The sequence below is a fragment of the Parasteatoda tepidariorum genome, chromosome 5 (genome assembly GCF_982258835.1).
Source record: "Parasteatoda tepidariorum strain Cologne lab strain chromosome 5, Ptep-v5.0, whole genome shotgun sequence".
Lineage (NCBI taxonomy): Eukaryota > Metazoa > Arthropoda > Arachnida > Araneae > Theridiidae > Parasteatoda > Parasteatoda tepidariorum.
The window spans coordinates 122797117-122817359 of record NC_141759.1 but is presented as its reverse complement, the minus strand read 5'-3'; the positions used below and the strand labels follow the sequence as shown (position 1 = coordinate 122817359).

Here is a 20243-nt window from a genome sequence, read left to right as displayed (position 1 = left end):
CTTCACGGTAGAACAGTTGAACGAGTACCCATACCGCACACCCTCGGGTCCCTATGCAGAGTGATTCAAGTGGTCACCCACCCGCACACTGACCACAGCCAGTGATGCCTGACTACGGTGATCTGCTGAATGATCAGTCCACTTGCGGGGCCAGAAACTTTACTGAGAAGTGAAAGTTTGAAAACTTAATTTTTGGTAAAAACATGTGTAGACATGTGTGTTACAAAAGTGATAAATCATGAGAAGGATATTCTTACCTGACATATAGTGTACGTCATTATACAGCTAATTTAAAGCCGCAACTCTTCCCTATCAGAAAAATAGTTACTTTAGTAGAACCATAACTCCAAAAAAGCAGACTAAATAATGTAATCAGAATTGAAGGGTGTGTCACAATTCCGCCCGGAATTGGAAATAAAGTTGGTTTGATCGCCAAATTTAAATCCCTGAGATATTTTTTATGGGGTTACATCAAAGATTTTATATTGATTTCATAGAATTACGAACATGGACCACATCCGCCACCATTGATCGTAATATCTTGCAGCAAGTGTGTGCAAGAATTTTAATTCCGCATCACCAAAGATTCTCATATTGAACGTTTTAGGAGAGAAAAAAATGTTCCTTTATCAAGTGAAAGTAAAATTTGTAGATGTATTGATAGTATTTTGTTTGTTATAAATCTTCGAAGCACTGAATGATATTGTGACACTCCCTGCATATAATTGTAGCCTTGAATAATAAAAGTAAGACACTAGTTAAAAAATATACATATAATAAACAGTTTATTGGGTTCATTATTGGATAAGTTTGCAAAGCGCTGTTTGAATTTGGTATAAGAAAGTTCCACACTACATGCTCTTTAATCCCGATCATGTGCTCTTCTACAGTTCCAAAAACGCATGGTACATATGTTAGTAAGCATAAATCACCATACAATCCATGGTCCTTACGCAAGTTGCTAGAGGGTGCCTCCCAGCGACCCCCATAAAAAGCCTGTTTACAGTAACTGTTTTCATTTGCTCTGTAGATCTCCGATCTGATGGATGCGTTACTCAAATCGGCGGAGATGCATTGCATGCACGGAACTACGTACGACAATGCAAGGGAAGTTCCAAAGATTGCACGGATGTCGTTTTCCAACATGTCCATGTTGCAAGAATATTTCAACGACTGAATCAACAACTATGCGAAAGGGGTTCTTTTTCAAGTTGCACGCAGTTCTTTTTCAAGTTGCAGTAAATTTTGCAAGTACATAAAAGTAGTTTTGTTTTATATTTTGACATTACTTTAAATGATAAACAAATTTTAGGATTTGCATTTAATCTTTTTTGTACGTAACTGTATATTTGTTAGTATTCGCCGAATTAAAATGTAGTTTTTTTTTTCAATTACTTTGCTCTTTCTATAGTTCCGATAAGATTATACTAGCAATTATTCTAGAGTTATTACTGAATTCAGTAATTTTGAATATTTTTTTACAAAGGAAAAAATTGCGTTGTAAAAAGTAAACTTTTCTGAAAACTTACTCATGACTAAACAATAAGCTGACAGAATTAATTTCTTTGTATTATTTTATTTTTAAATTGTATATTTGTCAGGATTCGCGGGATAAAAATTTGTTTTTTTCCAATTAATTTGCACTTTCTATCAGGGTTCGACAAGTGGGCCCACCTTAAAAAGACCTACTTGGGACGCTAATTGGGTTTTATTAAAAAAAAAAATGTTTTCATTAAAACTTATTGATTCCCATTTAATTTTATGTAACTTATTCTGTAGCATAAGTTTGTCAAATAGATTTGCATGCTTTATATGATTAAGTTTTTAATATTTATAAAGTTGAAGAAACTTGAATCTGTAATTTTATATTACTATTAAAAACTTTAAGCGGGTTTTTTCAAAAAGTAATATTTAATGAAATTAAATTAGATAGAAATTTAAATAACATAGTCTGTAAGGATCAATTTTTCAAATGCAGTTGCATGCTTTATATTATTAATAAGCAGGTTTTGAATAAATTATGAAGGAAGTTGAAAATATTTTTTTACCCGTTAAAGCACTTAACAGGTTTTTTCAAGGTAATATTTTTAATAAAAAAATATTAACACACGTTTAACTTTAAATATACTAATATGTAGGTACTTTTTATATCTGCTTTTTTCATAATTTAAAAGAATAATTTATTTTTTGAAATTAAAGATAAGGTTAAAATTATTTATCTAAAAAAGAAGTCTTCTTCTTAAGGTTAAATATTTGAAAAAATGGGACAAGTAACTGATACTCCTTGTAATTATACATAATTTTAATTTCACTTTCTATTAATCTTATTATAAAAACATGGAAAACCATTAAAAATTTATTTCAGTTTTTACTGATTATAAACAACTTACTCATACCTTAACAATATGCTGACAGAATTAATTGGTTGGTATTATTTTATTTTTAATGACTGTTCCTTATTGTCTGTTACCTTAAATATACTCGCTTCACCTTTCTTAATAAAATTTTTTACTTGTATTGCAGCAAAGATGAGTCAAAATTTTGAACAAGCGCCCGTTGGGGAAACTTTTAAATTGAGCATCGAAATGGAGAGCACATTTATTGAACTCTTGAAGAAAAAAGAGAACATTTGGAATGTAACATCCCGCCACCACAGGAAACATCATTTAAGAGCTCATAAAAAATTTATCGAAACTGCTTTTACATTTCTTTTGGAATAAATTGTTCACTTTTATCAGTTCCTGTTTTTTCCTAATTTTTAAATAGTTTGTGTTTATTAATGTTAAACCTTTAACAAAATAGTGCCGTTTAATAGCTTTCTTTTTTTTTAAAATTCAGTTTCACATAAACTTTTAATTTTCTATAAATAGCACAATTTTTTTCACACTAGAGCATTTCACTAAACATATATATAATAGTACTTATCGAACTCTTAAAAAACTATTTTAATAATTTTTCAAAAACTTAAAGTCAACATTAAAAAAATAATTGTTATTGCATTAATTTGGTGCAAAAATTTATCAAACTCTTAAATTTTGTTCTTACTGTTTATTTTTACTTTTATAATTTATATTAAATTTTGTTTTCTCCGTTGTAAAATATACATAGTAAATATAAATTGCAAAAAGCTATATTATGTTATTAAATATATGAAAAACTTAAAGGTAATTTATTTGAATAATTTAAAATAAGCATATGACTAAAGGTAAAAAATAATCTAAAAATATCTTTATTAACTAAAGATAAAAATCCATTGCGACTTATGAGTTTAATTTATGATAATAAGTGAAATTAATACAGCATGCAACGAATATATTTATAACAAAATGGTGATTTTTTCTTCCTAAATTACTTTTCCAATATTAAAACTAATTATATATTTTTAACATTTATGTCTAAGATTTCACAAATGAAAACAAACAGTTCTCTCAATTAATTTTCATAACAGCCTAATATCTGTCCTCGTAAGCGCCATGCTTTACTCCAAAGTGTCCTTCTCTTATCTTTTTTTTTCTTTATCAAACTGTAAATGATCAAACTTGAAATTGCTAAGGAAGGATCCATTGCCGTCGATTAAATTAAATTTAACTAACACACGAGCTGAGTCTTTCGATGAAAAATTTTATCCGTCTATGTATAAAGTGCTAAATCGCCTAAAGAGAAAGAAATCACTCGTTTACCAATGGTCAACTCTTTTCAACCGTATGGCAACCATAGTTCAACTGTTTCAGGTGGTTGTTGAACACATGGAGTAATTGAACGAATTTTCGCTATGTGTGATATGGCCCCAAGAATGCCATTTGTAACGGACGAAATTGTGCACCATATTTTGACGTGCGAAATTAAGTTTCGATCGTAAAACTACGTTGTTTCAATCTCTTTTTTTTCAACCATGGTTTTTGACACTCCACTATTTTCAACCTATTACGATACTCGAATTCCGAATTGTAAAATAATCACATTCTAACAAGCTTAATTTAGCGACTATTCTATCGTGAATCCATGTCGTTTTTTAATCATTTCCTCTTTAGTTTTTCACAATCCGATATTTTTTGTAAGAGATTAAGACGTTGAAATTCGAATTTCAAAGTAAGCACATTCTGATGCATTCACTAATAAATCGACGTCGTTTACATTGTTTATTTCTGTTTTGGTTTTCTTTTAGTATAAGATTCTGATATATGATATTTCGACGCAAATTATCACTTTTCTGAATTATCACTTTTTGATTCACGACGCTTTTAATACAAATTTGTTTCCGTGCATTTTTTTATCAATTTATCCTTTGCTTTTCAGTCATTTCATATGATTTTCTTAAAATCTGATATTTTATACAAATTTGTTTATATATTATGACGCAACTTACTAGTTTGGCAATAATAATTTCCTTAAATTAATCTTTCTTTTAAAGTTTTCTTTTTTCTGTTAATTCTAACTTTTTAGCTATTTTTTGTTAAAACAGTAGGTATAGTTACCTCTCATTGAACTTAGTAGCAAATAGTTGCCATTACAGGCTTTCTCTTCTCTCTTACAAAAAATAAACCTAAAATTGAAATGAAAACAATTAGAAATCAAATATAATAATATATAGTATATAATAAGCATTACAATATATGTTAAGGACGGGGTTACATTTAAAGCTTTTAGTATTAAGAAAACACTTAAAGACAATACAAAATAAATAATTATAGCTAGAACATCTTCCAGAGCTGTCTCCCCGTTGCCGTTTCGAGAGTGAGCGTTTGAAGGGAGTCTACTTTACTACAGATGGCGCTGCACTGCGTACGCAACATATATAATAAGTACTTTAAAGCACACAAGTTCGGAAATTAACTCAATCACAGGAAACTCAAAAGAGATGGATAAAATTCTCAATACATTTTTGTCTGATAGGCTTACAAAAAATTTGGTTGGTTAACGATTTTCTACAAAAGTTTAACGTTTCTATTCGATTTCTTTTTTGACGGTTTGGCAAACGAAAATAGCAAGTGAGCTCAGCTAATAAATTAGTTAGACTACAGTTTCTGTTTTAACAATTGTAATTGTTTTTAAATGTAGTGAATATCTATAAAAAATTAGGAAAAAGTAGCCATAATGATAATTTTCTTTTCAAAAGGTTGTCTATCGCAGGATAAACTTTTCTACAACAGGTCTACGATAGGAGACAAAATTTAAACTTTAAGTTATTGTTAAAAAGTTAAAACTGGTTTTAGTCATACTCTATTTTTTGACACGTGGAAAAACTATTTCACACAACAGTCTGAAGCTTGGTGATAAAATTAAAACTTGTGGTATTTAAGTCAAAAATTCGGTAGAACTTATTTTGGCCACAATTTTAGGGTGAGCGATGAGCTAACGAAAATATTTTGAGGGAGAACGTAAGTTAACGATTAATATGGATTACGTTTGTTCGCAGATTTTGAAATTGCGAGTGTAACAATTTTCAAAACATTTTTTTTTTTGGTACTTACAATGGGTAGGATTATTTATTTAGACAATAAGAGTCGCGGGAGACAGAGAGCTTCTCGTCCTAAAGGGGTGCCCTAGGTTGAAATCCCAGAGGAGGCTGGTCTTAAATAATTCTACTCCTGGCTCTCACAGACAACACTGGCGACGAAAAATACCCTCGATGGCAGATGGATCATGAGTTCGAACTCCCTTGCAGTCGGACTTAATGGGAGAGGCTTTCGTGGTTTTTCTCTCCATGTTTCGCGCTTTTCCTTACCTTGTTTTCCACTTCTGATTTGTTTCTTCAAAAAATCCTTCACGAAGGCTAGTTTTATTCCAATACTTGATCCAGGAGTTTCCCTGTCTTCTGAGATGGTTTCAAAATAACAAGGCTATGGAGTTGGACATTGAGAGTCATGAACTCAGGAGTGGATTGGCTGTTCGACGCTAGCTATGAATTGGTAAACGTATTGAGATGAGACAAAGATCAGAACTATTCTTTCCTGACCAAAAATCAGTTCAAACTTGTTGTTGAAGCTCTTTTTTTTAATGGCTGGGCTGGCGAAAGTATTTGGCGGATCAATATAAGATTAATTTCACACGTGCTAACAGTTCCAAACAAAATTCCTAAATTCAGTCCAAAAATAAACTTAATCAGCTATGAAAGTTGTTATGGCTTCGAAATACATGCAAGCATGTTAAAAGCAAGCATTCCTGCTATAGCCTAAACTGTTATAGACTGAGGGGGTAATGGAGGTTAATGATTAATTATTTCATGGACCAATGCACTGTGGGCCAGAAGACTATCATCTTTGGCCAAAAGTTAAAAGTTAAATTTTCAACTAAAATAAGTGTAGGCAGTTTTAATATAGCCCAAATTAAGTATTCATAATTAAAACATTATTTATCATTATCATTCCAAACATTATAATTTACTTTTTGAACCGACGAGAGTAAAATGTAATGAGAAATATGTTAAAATTGTTTTTTAAATTTTTATTTCAGAAACATGTATGGGAATTTCACCTTACTGTTACATTTTTATCAGAATAATTAGTCTGAAATTATAGTACAACTTTTCAATTTGTTGGATTAGTTAATACTCTTGACAAACTTATAGTTTGTATCTTATCATTTGACATTTTACAATGTTTGAATGACATTCAAAACTTCGTTCCAAAAAGTTTTACCAGGTAATTAGCTAATTTTTTTTTGTTGTCTTCTTTGATGTTTCTTCTTTCGATAAAACCTGCCCATTTGGCCCGTATTGCACAGGTGAACTAAATATACCAAAAAACAAAAATATTTTTTTTCTTCCTGTTTTCGCGTTATTTTGTAATATTACCTCGGAAATATAATTTGCTTTTCATATTTAATATAAAATTACGAAAATTATTATATTTTCATTGCTATATTTAATTATTTAAACGTACTATATTATTATTTTTATTTTTGCTCGCCATATTTCAGCCGCCATTTGGGGGGGGGGGGGGTATTTTCAGTGTATTTCAAAATTTTAGTTATGAATTCAATTTACCTGCACATAAAAGCCCCTAAATACCCCCCCCCCTCATTGCTATATATAATAATTTTGAAACAAAGTTTATCGAAATACTAATTTTGGCCACGAAACCTTGGATGCTGGTCCACTGCGCAATGGCATGATGGTGATGTAGTAGCCGATCTCATTGAAATCGATCTGAAGACTGCAGGAAGGTCATCGAACCTCAGTTCTTCCCAAAGACCCACTGAGAGACATCGGGGGATCTTTCCTTATCGTGGTAAAAAATTTAAGCTAGTTGGCTAATGAAAAGTTCGCTGTTGTTATAAGCTTACGATATCCTCATATACACTAATTATTGCTGGTAAAAGTTTAAATGTTACTTCCAAATTATCAGAATTTTTAAAACTTAAGGCGACAAAGGGCTTTCAAATTTTTTTTTTTGAAATTATAAAGGGATTTGCTTGAAATTTTCAGGATACATTTATATTGCTAAAAACAACTTTTATACAAAATTTCAAAAAAATATTTCAAAATTTAAGAAATTAAAAAATTTAAATTTTTTATGTTTTTTTATATTACTCCTCGCGTCTGAAATTTTGTCAAAATGACAAAATTCTTTTAAAATATTACATATTAGGTAATATTGAAAAAAGTGTTGGAAGTACTTTTTTTATTTTTTATTATAGAAACAAATAACATTAAAAAAACAGTAAAAAACCTACATTTTTAGGAAAAAATCATGATACCTCTATAAAATATCATGTATAAAAAAAATACTATTCACTTAATTCAAAAAACTTTCCCAACAAAATGTTAATAATATTCATAAATATATAGCTTTAAATTCTCAGGTCAATAGAATGAAAATTCATTACGCTGGAACAGTTTGAAAATTGTAAATTTCTCAAAAAAGAAATTTTGAGAAAAATGACTTTTAGTACTTTTTCATTGCAAATTTTATATCTGAACAAATATTTCTTGTTTTTAATATAAATACCTATAAATATTGTCGAATGAACTAGTTTAATAATTATATACTTTAAATTTTTTTTAAAAAAATTAACAAAATATTCATCTAATTTTAAATTAATTTTAAACTAAACTAATTTTAACAGTTACCTGCAGACAAAAAAAGGTAAAAAAAGGGGCGTGGTCAAAACTGAAATGGCCATAACTTCATTAATTTTGCTCTTATTCCAGAAATTTTTTTTTAAAATGTTCAGTTAAATGCCTAAATTTCAAAAATATAAAATGTAAAATATCGATTTTTTGACAAATTTTTGCTTCTTTGAAAGTCCCTTGTCACCTTAACAAAACTCTTATTTCGGCCGTAATTCTTATGTTCGAACAAAATATTTATTTTGCTAATGATATCCAATTATAAATTTAAATTTGGAGGTAAAATTCATTCTTTTGAAGTTCTCTGTCAAAAACTTATTAAAATTTGCCTCAGCTATATTTTTTAAATTTATTTACATTTTTTTTTTTGCTGTTTAGAATACGAAACTTTTTCATGGGATAAAATTTTACTAATTGGCATTAAGTTCGATAGAAAAATTCAATTTTCTCGTTTAATGATCAAAAAATATCTAGAGATTGTTTTTGAAATAACTTTTTATTGGAAAGAAAATTTTTGGTGGTCAAATGTAGGGCTAATAATTTCTTACAATGAGCTAATTTTTAAATACGATGTTCACTTTTTTAAACTTTGGTAATGAACTTGATTCATTTTTTATTGCGAAATTCATTTCCTTGCAAATGATTTTTAAAATGAAAAGGCGAATTTACACCTATCCCTAAACTAACGCAAGCTGTTTCCTGCAATGGGCTTAAACTTCGACGCAAAAATTTAAACATGCGGTTTAAAATCCGATAAATATTTGTCACCGTCATATTTTTATGACATCTTGGCCAGAAAAAACGTTAAGGGGCTAACGATTTCTTTTAATAAGCTTCTGTTTCATGGTGAATGGGCTATCAGTATCAAGCAATGGTTTATCAATTTTAATGGATTATCATTTCGAGTGGGCTAATATTCGTTCAACTTTTTGTTTTAAACATATCTTTGTATTATCTTTTTATTGAATTTCCGAATGAAAACTTTTGAAGGACTAAAGTAGAGAAACAAAATTTCTACGAGCAGCTAACATTTTGAATAAAAATTAAATATTGTGTTTTCTAAAATTCTAAGATTTACTTCATCTTACTATTTATGCAGTTACATCAAATATTTGTTGCATATTTTAACTTATAATCTCTGTATAACCCCCTCGAGTGTGTTGCGGTTTTACTTATCTTTCTAAAATTCTAAATAAAAGATTAATTAAAACTTGTTACTGCTTTTTTTAACGGTAGGTTTATAGATCACTAAATTTGTAAAACCAATTTCAGCCATAACTACATTTTAGCAAGTGAGCTAACGTACAGGGTTGCCGGATTTGAGCCAGATAGAACAAAGCTGGTGCGCTTTTTGTTCAGACCACAGGGATCTGTTTAGAAGAAATTTGGGTCCGTTAACGGACCCTTCACAAAATATTTCAACTTAAAAAAGGACTCTTCACAAAATGATTTTTCTTTTAATCGAACCCTTCCCTAATTTGTTTATCTTCATTATTGTTTTGTTAATCGAATAAACCCTTCCCAGGGCAGAAACCAAGAAAGATGGATGTAAACGAATTAAGTTTTGTCTCCAGCTGACGATTCTGCCATTATTCGTCGGAAATGAATATTCTGCTTTCAGCAGGTATAGGCTAAATACCATATATTTTCATGTTTAAGGGTGATTGTGAGCAAAATTCCGGAAAATTTCGTGAGTTAAAAAAAGGTTTAAATTGAAAAAAATTTAAAAAGTTTATTTTTCCCTTTTCTCAATATTTCTTAGTTTACTTAAAATATATTTACAATTTTACACATACCTATACCATTTACACATACCTATGATGACCTGGAGAAGTAATTAAAATTTACAAATATGTCTTTTTTTTCTTGAGTTTATAATTATAACAACTATTTACTGATAAAAAATTAATATTAATCATGATTACATGCTTATAAAGTATCTCTCTGGCTCTCCCTTACAAACAAATAAAATAAACTGTGTTTTTAAGTTCCACCTTTGAAAATTTGATTTCCGGAAATTTCTATGATTAATGATTTTTTTTAAACGTCTGGACCTTCAATCTCCGGAAACTTCCGGATCACTGTTAGCGAAAAATCCGGAAATACTGATTTTTTCCGGAGCACAATCAGCCCTGTATGTTGCATCTCTAATTTAGAAGCAGCAATTGCTGTTTATTTTTGAAAATTTAATTTTTTTTTATTATAATTTTACAGTGCCGAGCATAATCTTGTATGTATCTACAATTTAAAAACTCCTTGAAAAAGTTTTTTGCAATAACTGGACCCTATTTGCACAAATTCGTAAAAGCGGACCCTGGTTCAAAGAATGTGAGTAATTTTTCATATATATCTAATAGGGTGTATAATCACCCCAAACAGCTACACAACGTTCGCATCGGTGTTTCATACTGTTTATCAGGGTAGATATCAATGACTATGGCAACCACACCCGCTCCTGCCCCAAGTTAACCTTTAGCTCACCGATGGTCATTGGAGTTGGTCTTTAAGCTGCAATGAAGCATCCAAGGATGTTTCATACCTGTTCGATGGGATTCAGTTCAGGGGACGTCGTAATTCAATCGTTGAATATTACCCGATTAAAGGCAATCATCCCGAACTGAGCCCTGTATGGGGAAGCGTTATCGAACAAGAGGTTGAAATTTGGTCCGCGAAAAAGTGTCACATAGAGTGCAAGGATTGTGTCCCTGTATCACTGACCTGTCAGAGTACCTCAATCGAACAGACCGGTATGTTTGCCTACCATGATGCCTGCCCAGACCATCAGACCACCTCGATCATTCGACAATGTTAAAGGACGAATATCGAGTCCCGGGACCTCTCTAGATGAGAATACGTCTCAAGTCGGTGTCCAGATTTAAACTCAACACATCGCTGAAGAAAACCCACTCCCCAGAGGTTTTTTTGGAAACATGCTAGACAGTTTTTTTTTTGTGGTTCACGGTAAACGGGATGCAGGCTTCAGGACGCCTGGCATACGGGCCAACTGTATTGGTCTCCAGTTGACTTATCCGTAAAATAGATTTCTCTGCTGTATTATGCAGGTTGCGAGGCTTTCACGAGGCGATCCCTTTCGGCTAGAAATGGCTAATAATTGTCTTGAGACAGCGTTGTTCCTCTTTTGTGGTCTTGATCAGGTTGGCGAACTGCTTCTCATCTCTCTCTCTATCTCTATGAACTTTCTCGAAACCTAGAGGTCTTTACAGCAAGTAGCCTGTTTGTAGGGAACTGGGCCTGCGTCCAAGAGGTCATGGGTTCGATCTCCGCCTGCCGAAGACTCCCTATGTAGTAAATAGTGACAGATGCACCATAAATCTGTCGAATAACAAAGTCCACCATGTTGCCATAACAAATCATACCTCTGGGGGTACTGATCCAGGAGTTTCCTTGTCTTCTGGATTGGTTCAAAATTACAAGGGTCCAGAGTTAACGTTAGTAGTCGTAAACGCAAAATTGGTTCGACGGCGGATATAAGATATAAAACACAAGTAGCCTGTGATTGGCTTGCTTTGTGTCTTCCAACTCTCCGCCACAGTGTTGCATTGTCTAAACGATGAAGACTGGCGATACTGAAGATGGGTAAACAAAAAAATGTTAAAAACAAATATTGGGCTAAGCTACGATGTTTCAGAACGCTATTACGCTACAATATTCGGCGAGAAAATTCGACGAGGTACCACTACATAAATGCGATCATAGCGCCACTGCCATAAGATGTCACAAGCTACTGCTTGTCAAGGTGTGCGCGAAGAGCTTAGCTATCATCTCATAATTCATTTGTATATAGGTGTTGCTTTTTATTTATTTATTTATTTTTTAAAAAAAACCGTTCTTTCCTTTAATTGGTTTCATCAAACTAAAGTGATATTCTTTGAAGTGACGCAGAAATTAGAATACCATAATATTTATTAAAAAAAATTCCTGTCATTAAGGAAACTAAAACATAATAAATAATTATTAAAAGTCCTTTATTGCATGGAATTATCGGATAAATGAATTTTATAATTATGTACAAAATATTTTCAATTCGTTTAAAAAATTCTCGAGATATGGCGAAATGCGCAAAAAGTGAAATTAACATTAAAGGGTCCAAACTTTAAACCACTCCTCTGATCAAACTTTGGGAATCATATTTTCCAAATTCCTGGTACTCCTCATATCTTGAGGGTCAGACATCCGAATACGTCGGAAAAAAGTATGTTTATTCAGAGAAAGTACGTTTTTGTGTCTGATTTCGTAACTTCATATATTGTCTGTGTTAATAATTAGCTTATTTAAGTTTTTACCTTCGAACTATTAAGATTTAGACCGAATACCTGAAGATCTAATCATTCAATCAAAAGTATTCAGGCTGATTTGTGTTTTTTCTTTTCTGCACTGTTCATCAAAATGTAATTTTATTACAGAAGTAGTTTTAAAGATCTCCCATTTCAGTTGAAATCTGCAATTTTGAGAATAAAACCAACAAAAGAAACAGGCAGCAATATTAACAAAAAGGAGTGATAGTTTTCGAAAAAGAACAACATAAAAGTTTTTCTACTGCAACTAGACTGATGAACTGAAAATTGTTTCAAAAACTTTACTGAGAAGTGAAAGCTGAAAAACTCAATTTTTGCTCAAAACATGTGAAGATTACAAAACTAACAAATCATGAAAAGGACATTCTTACCTGACGTATAGTGTACATCATTATACTGCTCATTTAAAGCCAGAACTCTTCCCTATCAGAAAAATAGTTACTTTAGTAGTATCATAGCTCCAAAAAAGCAGTCTAAATAGTATCATCAGAATTGCAGGGTGTGTTACAATTCCTTCCAGAATTTGAAATAAAATCGGTTTGAACTCTAAATTTAAATCCCTGAGATATTTTTTTATAGGGTTACCACAAAGATTTTGTATTGATATTCCCTAGATAACGTGATTTCGTAGAATTACGCCCACGGATCACATCTGCTACCATTGATCGTGATATATTACAGCGGCAAGAATTCTAATTCTTGCCGCATCAAAGATTCACATATGGAACGTTTTTGGAAGAAAAAAAAGTTTCTTTATCAAGTGAAAGTAAAATTTGTAGATGCATTGATAGTATTTTGTTTGCTATAAATCTTCCAAACACTGGATAAAATTGTGACACTCTCTGCATATAATAGTTGCCTTGAATAATAAAAGTAACACACAAGTTAAAAAAAAATATAATAAAGAGTTAATTGGGTTCATTATTGGATAAGTTTGAAAAGCGCTTATTCGATATAAGAAAATTCCCCTCCACATGCTCTTCAATCCTGATCATGTACAGGTCCAAAAACGCATGGAACATATGTTAGGGAATGATAGAACGCACCTAAACAACCATAAATCACCTTACAATCCATGGTCCAAACGCAAGCAGCAACGAGAGAACCTAACAGCGATTGCTGTTCACAGTAACTGCTTTTATTTGCTCTGTGGATTCAGAAGAATACGTACTCAAGTCAGAGGAGAAGGTGGAGATGCATAGCATGGAACTACATACGACAATGCAAGGGAAGCTCAAAGATGGCACCGAGAGCGTTTTCCAACATGACAGTCCCTGATGCAAGAATATTTCAACGACTGAACCAACAAATTCTTTTTCAAGTTGCACGCAAGATATCGGACGTGGCAGGTGTATAAGAATGCAATTTATATCGGACGAAATTTTGCATCATATCAGCGAAAGGCCTGTATCTAGCACGCATACGATGTCACAAGCAGTTTCCCGATTCATGCGAAATGAAAGAATACATCACTACCATGCGCTGAGAGTTTAGAGCATGGAAGCATCGGATTATCAGACACACGTCGTCAATTTTATCACGTGGTTTTGATAGAACAAGTGTTAAAGATGACTGCGAACACAAAAATTTGTGCACACGTGTTGTTCATTGACGAATGCACATTCACACGGAAGAGTATTTCGGATACCTACAACTATCGTGTGGGCAACCGAAAACCCGTACGCAATGCACCCACGTTTGTTCCATCAACGTTTCGAGCTAAATGTTTGGCGGAATCATGCACAGTCATCTGATCATCATACCTACCAACACGACTGGAGGGAAATTCTCTTGTATATGCAAGAGGTGTTGACAGAACTATTAAACCGTGCTCCAGCACACATCACATGCTTCCAACACTACGGGACACCAGCCCATTATATTGTGGATGGGTGCAAGATATATGGGTCGTGGCTGCCCAATTAACTGGCCTTCACCCGATTTGTCATGTATGGACTTTTTCTTCTGGTGTCATCTGAAGAGCTTCATCTACTACGATGGTCCTATGGATTCTGCTGAAGACCTTGCTTCTCGGATATTCGAAGTTGCTGACACTATGGTGTTTTCACCAATGTGCGACGGCCAAGCATTGAACAGAGTACGTTAATTTTGTCGACTGCAAATTTGAACAGTTTCTGTGATGGGAGACAGTGTTGTGTTTAATTCCATTTTCATGTATAAAATGATTTTCTTCTTCTTATCGGTTTCTTTTCAGTCCATCTCCAGTGACGTATCTAGGGTGTGGCAAGTATGGCGAATGCCATATACGCACTATTTCAGAAAAGAGCCAAATCGATCAACGCAAATGAGTTTTTTTTTTTTTTTACTTAAAAAAATATGAAATAAAATTCTTAAGATAGGGCAGAATTTAAAATAAAAAATTCTACAGCATTCAAAGAAAAACCAGAATGCAGAGAATCCCTGACTAAATTTGTATTTTACTTAATGTTCCACAACCACAAGCAAAGAGATGCTAGCAAATCTTGAATTTTATCAGGGGTGAAATCTCCTGGAAAAACATTTTCGGAATCTGTTGAATAGATTTCAAATAGATCCCCTGTTGTTGTAGCGTAAATCCCTCCACAGAATATTTTTGCCTCCAATGGTGGGAATAGTCTCCACAAAACTGTGAAATACTAAAAATAGGAGGTACCTCTGCCACGCTCGATAATTAATTTGAACCCATGAAGCGATTTAACAATGAATACAAACCACTTTTTGGAAAAATAAAGACAGACCTAACTGCAAATTGTTAGGAGCTCAGGCTTATATAAAAAAAATTCTACTCTTATAATTGAAAGTAATAATTGTAGAAATATGGTAACAATGTAATATTAAGACCATAATATGTAGTTTGTAATCAACCATTACAACAGTTAAGTTTCTCAAAAAAAGTATCATTAAAGTGACAATAACAGTAATTTTTTTTTCATTAAATAATTATCTTTATCTTAAGAATAAAAAAAAGTAATAAGCATCTTATGCATAGAAAAATCAGAGCTTGTTTAATTATGAATCATGCAAATTCTTATAATGTATTTTCATAAAGATATAAAAAGCCCTCTTTTCCCCTAATATTCCAATGATTCATATTGCACTTTTTCTTCAAAACAACTTTTAAAACTAATTAAATTTAATTAATTAAAAAAATTTCTTTAAGAAAAGACTTGTGATGCAGGTTGGTTTAAATTCATATAGTTCAAATACGGTGTTAGGATTCTTGAGAAATCTACTTTAAAAAAAAAAATCATTTATTAAAAATTTGATTTCTCAGAAACTATTCGAACAATTTCGCTCAAATTTTGTATTTTTTCCATGTCATATTACCTTCTTTTAAAACGATTAAAAAAAGTATACCTTCAAATTTTTTCTGACTATTATTAAATAAAATAATAAATACTTACTAACAGTTAATTTCAGACAATTTTTGTCAATATAACTGAGAGCAAAAAGTTTTCAATTCGCTTAAAAAGCTCTCGAGCTATTTATCAGATTGCCATTAACCTTTACATTCTGGGGTTCAGTAATTCGAATCCATCGAAAAAATGCCATGTTTATTCAGAGAAAGTACGTTTTAGTGTATGATTTCGTAACTTAAAATATCGCCTCTGCACTTTTGAAGTCGCATATTTGAAATCATCCCCTTGAACTTTTAAGGCCTGTTTAGACGGTCCAATTTCTTGGACAGAGATTGATTGATATTGATGGAAACTTGTTTTGCTTTGAGCTTGGATCGTGTAAACAAACATCCAAGAACTTGGTCCAACTTCTTGGACGATAGTAGAGCATGTTCTACTTTCCATCCAAGTTTTTTCTCCCTTAACCAATCACCGTCCTAGGTTTTGTGACGTCAACAAGCAGGCAGCAAATTATGACATTTTGTTGTCTGTTTTCATATATTTTAGTCCAGATAAATTGATCTGTTGCGGTTTATTTGTGTTATTGTGATTTTATATGAATTTATTCAGTAATTTTAAAGTCATATAAGTATGATTTCATAATGTTGAATAGGAACAATGCGCATGCGCAAGTGTTTCTCCCGTCCAATCAGCGACATTCAAGAACTTGGATAGTGTCAACGAATCATCAAATTTCTTGGACAGAGAAATCCGTCCAATTTCTCGGATACAAGAAATTGGACCGTGTAAACAGGCCTTTAGGAATGAGTCACAGAATGTGAAGATCTAATCTTTAGATCAAAAGTTAACAGAATGATTCGTTTATTTATTTTTTTTTTTGCACCCTGAACGACTAAAAGTTTATAATCCAAATCCGTTTAATTTTGAAAAGGTTTTGTAGGTATTTATGTGCACATTTTTTTATTATCTGTTATTACATAATGTTTGTAAAACTTTATTATATTCAGAGCATCGATTTTTTTTTTTTTGCACAGGAAAGAAACTAACCAAAATATATAATTTGATTGTAGCTATTTTACTTATAATTGTCGAAACTTGTTATAGTCATTTACACTGTAATCTTTACTGAATTTATAACATCACGAAGATTTTATTGTTTTGATGTTAGAAAAGCATAATTATTTTTAAAAAAAAATTTCCTTTAGTTTTAATTTTAAAAATATTGGGTAATAATCCGCTTATGTTTTAGTTCTTTTTTAATCCATAGTTACATTTGCTGCGCGTGCATATTTTTGATATTAAATTATATTTGTAAAAGTTAAAATATAATTGTGCTTAAACAAATTGTCAGAATTTTTATTGACAACTGAAAAAATGCCATTTCTGCAAGATTTAGTTTAATTTCCAATATTTTGATGTGATATTATTACGAAACGCATATTTCGAATTTGAGTGATCACATATTGATGTGTGAAAATAAAGTTTCGATCGTATACCTACGTTGTTTTAATCTCTCTTTTCTTTCGACCATGTTTTTTGAAACTCCAGTATTTTCAACATATTACGATACTTGAATTCCAAGTTAAAAGAAAAACCAGAATGCAGAGAATCCCTGACTAAATTTTCCAATAATCACATTCTATCACGCTTAATTAGCGACTATTCTGTTGTGAATCCAAGTCGTTTTCTGATCATTTCCTTTTAAGTTTTTCACATTGCGATATTTTTTGCATGAGATTAAGACACCTGAAATTCGAATTATGAAATAGGCACATTCTGACTCTTTAATTTGCGCATTCATTAATAAATCGACTCTGTTTACTGATCACTTTTTAGTCCTGCTTCGTTTTTTTTAAATACAAGATTCTGACATATGATATTACGACACTCGATAAAAAAACTGAATTATCACTTTTTGATATTGCTCAAAAACTGATATTGCGCTTTTAATACAAATTCAAATTTGTTTCCGAGCATTTTATTTTTTATAAATTTATCCATTGCTTTCCAGGCATTGATTTTTTAAAATCTGATCTTTTTATACAAATTTGTTAATAAGATATTATGGCACAACCTTCTAGTTTGGTAATAAATTTTTTTTTAAAATTAATCTTTTTTGAAAGTTATTTTTCTGAAAATTGTTTCTTTTTAGTTATTTTTTTGCAAAAATAGTAACCATAGTTACCTCGCATGGAACTTAGCAGCAAATAGTCACATTTTAGTTGCCATTAGGGCTTTCTCTTCTCTCTTGCAAAAATAAGCCTAAAAAAACAATTAGAAATTAAATTTAATATGTAATAATATATAGTATATAATAAGTATTACAGTATACAATATATTGGCATTCAAAGCACACGAAATCGAATATTCACAAGAACAGGAAGAAAGAGTGTAACTCAAAAGAGATGGATTAAGTTCTCAAATCATTTTGATTTAGAGTTTTTGATTTTTGTCTGATAGGTCAACAAAAAATTTGGTGTTTTAACGATTTCCTATAAAAGTTTAACGTTAGCAGGGAAAATTCGAATTCGTAGTTCCTTGGTCAAAAATAAACTTTAAACTATTTCTGTATTTTTTAGCGGATGGAATAAGTATTAAAATACAAGGGGCTATTGTTTAAAGGAAAATTTTAATCGTGTTTTCTAGGTCAAAAATAATACCTTTCTTGGTCATATTTTTTTGGTGAAAAGGTTAACGATTTTTTTTTTCTGTTTTGCTAGAAAAAATTCAGCTTTGTTTATTTTACTTGTTTTGGTTGTAACCTAGTCTCGGTCGGTGCCCCGCAGGATAACGATTTTTTATAGGTTAAGGTTTGGAGGTCAAATTGGAACTTGTTTACAGTTTAAAAAGTAGCTAATATTTGTCTTAACCGTAATGATTAAGACGAATGAATTTTTTGAGCGGGTTAGAATAATGATTTCTGAGTACGGAATAACGGTGGCATAATTGAAACCTCCAGTTTTTTGATAAACTTTCAGTAATGTTGTTTAGTTGTACAGTTTAAGTGGGCAAATGATTTCCTTAGTTGGGCGTATAAGGTTTAAATGTTTGAAATTAAAAAAATGCTTAGATTTATCAAGTGTTTACAAAAATCTGTTTTGGCCACTATTTTTCTACCGGAACCGTGGTGGCTCAGAGTACAGAGAGCTTGCCTATCAATGAGGTAAACCGGATTCGAATCCCAGTAATGGCTGGTTGAGTCGATGTTGGCGTAAAATATCCTCAGTGTTTGACGGATCATGGGTAAAAATCCCCTTGCAGTCCGGCTAACCGTGGGAGGTTTACATGATTCCCCTCTTCATGTAACGCAAATGAGGGTTAGTTCCATCAAAAAATCTCCCAATACTTGATCCAGGAGTTTCCTTGTCTTCTGGATTGGGTTCAAAATTACAAGGTTACGGAATTGAACATTAGTAGGCGTATATCCGAAATCGGTTGGCTGTTCAACGATAGCTAACGAAAAGTATCGGTGATCGAGCATGAGCTCACGATTTCTTACAATAGGCTAATGTTTTCGGACAAAACTTCTGAATTTTTTTGGCTGAAGATCAGTTTTTGTCGTAGTTTCTTTTTTTAAATCTTATAACTTTTTTAATCGGCTGAGAAACCTTTTTTACCGGAGTCCCAATAAACTATCACTTCGAAATAAAAAAATTTTAAATTTAGTTCAAAAATTATCTGTAAGCAGCAAAAACATGTCAAAAAAAGTCAGCAGGCTGTATGAAACTGTAGTGCACAGTAGAAACTGCAGTGCAAAAGTTAGTGCATACGAGTTAACATTACGTGGTGCAATTTCGAACTAAGTTTCAAAGTGGCAGATTTTTTTTAATAATTAACTAAAAGCTGTTTCGGCAGCAGTTTTTATTTTGAATGAAGTTTTTTTTCACTAACCATTCCATAGAATGGATCAAGGTTTTGGGGCAAGCTCAAACTTGTGACTTGCAGGTCAAAAATTAGCTCACATTTGTTTTGGCCATAATATTGTTTGGTGGATGAGCTAACGAAAATCTGATATTTTAATATAGGCTAACGATGTCTTAAAACGGGCATGATTGATTCTGACAATAAAAACAATTGGTTTTTATTGTCAGAAATGAGATGGTTTTGCCAATTTTTTTCTTCTCCAGATTGGGAAAACAATACTTTCAAATAACTTAACGCAGAGGTGATTAAAGCGTGCAACGAATGACATGCCAAAGCAAAGTAAAAAGCGAACAATATTAAAATGTAAAAGGTTTTCCAAAATATTTCGTCGTTTTTTCAATCGAGGAATATGCATTAAGTTTCCTATTGATCTCATGTAATAAATTTTGTGAAAAACCAATATCGTTTATCACGATCAGATGGAAAGTTTAGAAGCTTTTAACTGGGAATGTCTATCAAAAAAGGGAATGTCTATCAAAAAATTAGGAAAAGTAGACATAGTGATAATTTTCTTTTCAGAAGATAGTCTATCGAGGATAAACTTTTCTACAATACGTTTGGAGACAAAATTTA

General features: G+C 31.8%; 2 long non-coding RNA genes across 9 annotated transcripts in view; one reads left to right on the top strand and one right to left on the bottom strand.

The window, feature by feature from the left end:
* The window catches only part of LOC139424883 (uncharacterized), a 180160-nt gene that overhangs the window by 10589 nt on the left and 149328 nt on the right, over positions 1 to 20243 (bottom strand). For 7 of the 8 annotated variants that reach the window (XR_015434258.1, XR_015434262.1, XR_015434263.1 and 4 more), the window contains 4 exons: positions 17932 to 18008; positions 12759 to 12810; positions 4476 to 4543; positions 258 to 309 (listed from right to left, as the gene is read on the bottom strand). This is a non-coding gene — a long non-coding RNA (uncharacterized LOC139424883). The remainder of the gene's footprint in view (positions 1 to 257; positions 310 to 4475; positions 4544 to 12758; positions 12811 to 17931; positions 18009 to 20243) is intronic. The other variant, XR_015434264.1, reaches the window with a different exon arrangement.
* On the top strand, positions 879 to 2737 carry LOC147810138 (uncharacterized). The gene is made up of 2 exons (XR_015434265.1): positions 879 to 1251; positions 2524 to 2737. It is a non-coding gene; the product is annotated as an uncharacterized LOC147810138 (long non-coding RNA).